We start from the raw sequence: 5,564 nt of genomic DNA, 5'->3' as shown, positions 1-5,564 counted from the left end.
AGAGAGCTGACTTGAGGTGGAGGCGGAGAGCCAGGGCCAGGACATGAACTGGGGTGTGCTTCTAAGAGTCCCCATGTGACAGCTAAACACCTCAAAGGGTCCTGCGATTTTTCATCCTTCCCTTCACAGGCAGTTTTCCCTTTGATGCTACTCAAACCTTCCTCACAGACTGACAGACCCGCATCACAATCTGGCTGTGTCGGGAAGGAAAGTGAGAGCTGGGACTCGGCAATCATCACTACACCCCCCTCCGCCCCCACCCCGCAAAACTCCCAGACATACCGAAGTGCAGGCCCTCTAAGGGCTCCAGACCTCCACCCACAGTGAAGTTCTTTGCGCCCCCTGGTGGAACCGGAAGTAACACGTGACTCAGGGAAGCCAAGAGACCCCAGTGTACAACTTGGGAATGTATCGGGATTCAACGCGACCTTTTCTCAAATACCGTGCGGAAGCCAGCCCTTAAGAGTGAGACGGAAACTTCCATTTGGTTTGCTGACGCAAAAAACCAGGCAGAGCGCCTGGTTCGGAGTTGGCATTCAGTAATTGGTAGCCATTATGATGATTATAATTATGATTATTATGATTATTGAGATGTAGTTGCTGTAGAGCTTACTGTGGCCTTAGATGATCTGGGAATGATTCACAGAGGAAGAAGTCCTGTAGGCTCAGGACAAGTACATTGTAATGTGGAGGGCTTGAGCCGTGATAAAAAAATCCAGCTCCATTTTTTTTTTTCAATCACTGCTCTAGTCAAGGGATACCAGCTCCAAATCAATCCTCATCCTTTAACCCCAGCAACTGAAGCTCATGCACAACACGTTGAGATCATAAGTCTGAAGATTTCTGAGAGGCCTTACTTCTTGCTCCAGAAAGACTCATCCCTGCCACTGTGCCCCTTTGATGCTGTTTCTCTAAGGGTCAGCAGATGCCTCAGAAGGCTAGCTGTGCTTCTTGCTAGAGGCCTAAGGAGGCCAGAAGATGCTGCAGGAAGTGAGAGAAAAATCAGAGCAAAGTAGGACAACAGGGTAGGGTGGGGACGGAGAACAGGTGAAGATAGGGCCAGTTGGGATCTTAACAGGAAACCAATTAATGATTTGAAGAGCATTCTTTTTTTCCGAAGGATATATTCTTTATTCTGATTGTGACTACGATTTCATGAGTGTACACGTATAAGTGTACAATTAATTTCTTATATATGTGCACTTTATTGAATAGCAATTATATTTCAATAAGGCTTTCTTGGAAAAGCTGTAAACAAATAATGAACTCTGCTTTTTTATTGTACTTATTTACTTATTTAATTTTTTTATTATACTTTAAGTTCTAGGGTACATATGCACAACATGCAGGTTTGTTACATATGTATACATGTGCCATGTTGGTGTTCTTTTACTAAGGGACTAATTACACAATGGCAGCAAGTGGGCACAATGCAAGGACTCAGGACTTAGCAGCAGAGCTGTTACCACCCCTAGGCCCAAAGGAAGGGTGGTTACCAGAAGGAGAGAGTAATGTAGGCAGGCTTTCTTGAAAGAAGCAGTGACCTTAGGGCAGGAGACAGAATCAGCCCAAAGATGGAACTGAGCAGAATAAATACCTAAATCTCACTGTCCTCCCACCCCCAACCCACCAAATCTACTTCTGATACTCTCCCCGGTTCAAACTCATCTGGAAGTCTGTGGACTACAGAATTCTGTTGATGTAATCCATGTAAATGAAGCTCATGGGCCACAGAGCAAGGTGGAGAAGAACAAATAGAAAATCCCTGGCACAGATTGGGTTGTTGGGTTTCTTTTTCTTTTCTTTTTTTTTTTCTTCTTTTTGGTCAAGAAGATAAGACAACAGGCCCATCAGCAGCAGGATAAGTGAAATATAACTAGCCCAAAAACGGTGATGAGTTTATGTTCACCATCCAAACCCTCTCTTTTCCCCTGGGAAAAAAGGCAAGCCTCATTTTGGAAACAGTGATGTCCGGGAGCAGGAGTAGGAAGAGAAAACCCTAGAAAAGAAAACAACGATTTGGCAGTAAGAGAATAGCAAGGAGTAGAAAGTGACTATACAAAGTGTAGGTAGCTCCTTAATAAAGGGCTCCAGCCTGGAAATCTAGGAGTCCAGTGAGGGGCAGGGAATGAGGTCCAGATGAGATACCACATTTGCCATCATAGTCCAGGATACCACTGTCTTTTCTTTTTACCCATCCTCCTCCTGGAAGTCATACAAACCTTTCCCTAACACGGCTGTGTGTGTGTGTGTTTTCACTTGCCACTAAATGATCAGTATTCAACGAAATGCTTCTATTTTGGGGGCATTAACATCTCTAAAACAAGACGCAGAAAAGCAGAGGGAGGCAGCTAGGGGCTGCATTTAATCTTCTCTAATATCGCACTGTGAAGGAAACTGGGGAATGAAAACATAGTCATTTAGAAAATGGTTGATGAGTCACTGATTGGCACAGAGTAGAGAAAAAGAGAAGTCATTATTCATTCAGAGTATGCCTGGTCTTTAAAAATAGGCTCATCACTATGCCGGAGGGGGTGTCTGGGCTTTAGAGATTGAGGGGCATGGGCAGGGGCAAGGGCAGGGACAGAAACTGCCCAAGGCAGTCAGGGCCCCCTCCTCCATCTAGATGTATCTCAGCCCTTGGAAACCCTCCAGCTCTAAGAAGCAGAGAGACATCTTAACGCACCTTGTTCTTCCTGTAGCTCTTTCTTGAGACTTTAGTAATACTTTTTGGGAAACTTCAGCTTCAAGGGAACCAGGCCAAGTAGAAGAGACGGTACTTTTTGTGACCATGTTTTTGCCAACAAATGCAACACTCCATTACTTGCAGAATTCCTTTGCTAGGTCCTGGACTACCCAGGTCTCCCTGCTTTTGACCCCTTGTCGTTTATTGGCTCTTCTATAATTTCACTGATGGAGGTGGAGGGGATTTAGAATCTATCACATGAGAACATGGTGAAATATTTACTGGAGGGGGAAAATTAAAGGCCTGGGTAAGCGGAAGTTTAAAGGTTGCCTGGAAATTTTGTTTTTGCATGTATTATAGGAAAACAAAACAAAATAAAAACTCTGCCTAGTAAGGATTTTGCCTTTGCCTAATAGTTTTTGGGACTTAACATACATATCTGGCCAACGGGTGAGGGCTTGAACTGAAAAGAGTTTGATTGGTTTGCAATGGGAAGGGTCGAGAGTACGTAACTTCAAGGAAGAGAAAAGAAATGGAAAAGAAATGGGGCTTTCATCATAATGCAATAGTTGTGATGATGAAGTTATGATGAAAGGTGAGTGAAGAGGAATTTGGCTGAGTGCTATGAATGGAATTCCCTCTTCACATTTTGTGGATACTGCTGTAAACAATTTAAATAGGTTTTCAATTAATTTGGATTGTTAGAGCAGTGTATCTTCTGAATATGCACTAAGCGGAGGTGAACACTAGGGTGGCCCAGATTTATGCAGATTAGAAAGGTGGCCAGGCATGGTGGCTCATGTCTGTAATCCTAGCATTTTGGGAGGCCTAGGCGGGAGGATCGCCTAAGCCAAGGAGTTCGAGACCAACCTGGGCAACATAGTGAGACCTCGTCTCTACTAAAATTAAAAAAAATAACAACAACAACAAAAAACAAATGTAAAGTACATCCCTTCCATGCATATGTGTGCATCACACACATACATACAACTCCTTTATGCTACATTTTGGTTTGTTACTTACTTACTTAGTTGTCTTTGCTCATACTAGGATAAACTTACCTACTCTAAGTAGGTACAGAAAAAGAAAAGTCTGATTCTGGAGCAGAAAAAAAGTAGAAAGATTTTCAAGGCCCAAATTAATCTCTGCCTGGAATTCTATTCTGAAAGGGCAAGAACAGCTGAGACAGAATCTTCTAACTTTCGGTCCCTCCATTCTTTGAGAAACTACTAAGGTGCTGGAGGTAAAATAGTGACTCAATAGCCTGCATACCAGGGAAGGATGTTTCTGTTTTATTAGGAAACTGCAACTACAGTTATTTCTCATATAACATTATTTTAAACGTTATTCTACACACAACATACAATTTTACTAATAGGCTCTTACATCCTTATTCTTCATCAGAGTAAATAGTATGTAATTTTTTTCACATCAGATGGGTAACGTGCCAACGTCGTAACAAGGTTTGAGGGAGGCACATCTCACACATGAGCATGAAAACCCAATCATCATGCTTATGAACCACAAAAAACTATGTACTTGAATTTTATGTACACGTTTAGTTCCTCAAAATCCTGAACATGGAACATAGAGAGTAGAAGTACGGTTACCAGAGGCTGGAAAGGGTAGTGGGGGGTTGGGGGGGAGGTGGGGATGGTTACTGGGTACAAAAGAAAATAGAAAGAATGAATAAGGGCCGGGCGCGGTGGCTCACGCTTGTAATCCCAGCACTTTGAGAGGCCAAGGCGGGCGGATCACGAGGTCAGGAGATCGAGACCACGGTGAAACCCCGTCTCTACTAAAAATACAAAAAATTAGCCGGGCGTGGTGGCGGGCGCCTGTAGTCCCAGCTACTCGGAGAGGCTGAGGCAGGAGAATGGCGTGAACCCGGGAGGCGGAGCTTGCAGTGAGCCGAGATTGCGCCACTGCACTCCAGCCTGGGCGACAGAGCGAGACTCCGTCTCAAAAAAAAAAAAAAAAAAAAAAAGAATGAATAAGACCTACTATTGATAGCACAATAGGATGACTATAGTCAGTAATAACTTCTTTGCATATTTTTAAATAACGAAGAATGTAATTGGATTGTTTGTAACTCAAAGGATAAATGCTTGAGGGGATGGATACTCCATTCTCCATGATGTGCTCATTTTGCATTGCATGCCTGTATCAAAACATCTCATGTACCCCAGAAATATATACACCTACTATGTACCCACAAAAATCTTTAAAAATAATTTTTAAAAATTTTTTTAAATCTTGAACAAGACTTTTTAGGCATACACACTCTCCTTTTATTCAACCAAGATCTAACTCTTCTAGAAAGAATAATAAAACAATATAATAAAATAATTATACATCATAATCAAGCGGGGTTTATTCCAAAAATGTAAGGTCTCAGCTGACATTTAAAAGGCATTTGATATTTGCAAACTATGCATCCGACAAAGGACTAGTATCCAGTATCTACAAGGAACTCAAACAAATCATCAAGAAAAAAACAAATAATCCTATCAAAAAGGTGGCAAAGGACATGAATAGACTTTTCTCAAAAGAAGTTATACAAACAGCCAAAAAACATATGAAAAAATGTTCAACATCACTAATCATCAGGGAAATGCAAATTAAAATCACAATGAGATACCACCTTACTCTTATAAGAATGGCCATTATTAAAAAGTCAGAAAACAATAGATGTTAGTGTGGAGGTGGTGAAAAGAAAATGCTTCTGCACTGCTGGTGGGAATGTAAATTAGTACAACCTCTATGGAAAACAATATGGAGATTGCTTAAAGAACTAAAAGTAGATCTACCATTTGATCCAGCTATCCTACTAGTGGGTGTCTATACAAAGAAAACAAAGTGATCAAACAAAAAAGAT

General features: G+C 41.8%; 1 non-coding gene across 1 annotated transcript; it reads right to left on the bottom strand.

The window, feature by feature from the left end:
• Nucleotides 1–4,115: 4,115 nt before the first annotated feature.
• LOC115833466 lies at nt 4,116–4,219 on the bottom strand. Its single transcript, XR_004028897.1, has one exon. It is a non-coding gene; the product is annotated as a small nucleolar RNA U13 (small nucleolar RNA).
• Between the last annotated feature and the right edge of the window lie 1,345 nt (nt 4,220–5,564).

The sequence above is a fragment of the Nomascus leucogenys genome, chromosome X (assembly GCF_006542625.1).
Source record: "Nomascus leucogenys isolate Asia chromosome X, Asia_NLE_v1, whole genome shotgun sequence".
Classification (NCBI taxonomy): domain Eukaryota; kingdom Metazoa; phylum Chordata; class Mammalia; order Primates; family Hylobatidae; genus Nomascus; species Nomascus leucogenys.
The sequence above is the reverse complement of the archived record's forward strand: the minus strand, read 5'-3'. Positions and strand labels throughout refer to the sequence as shown.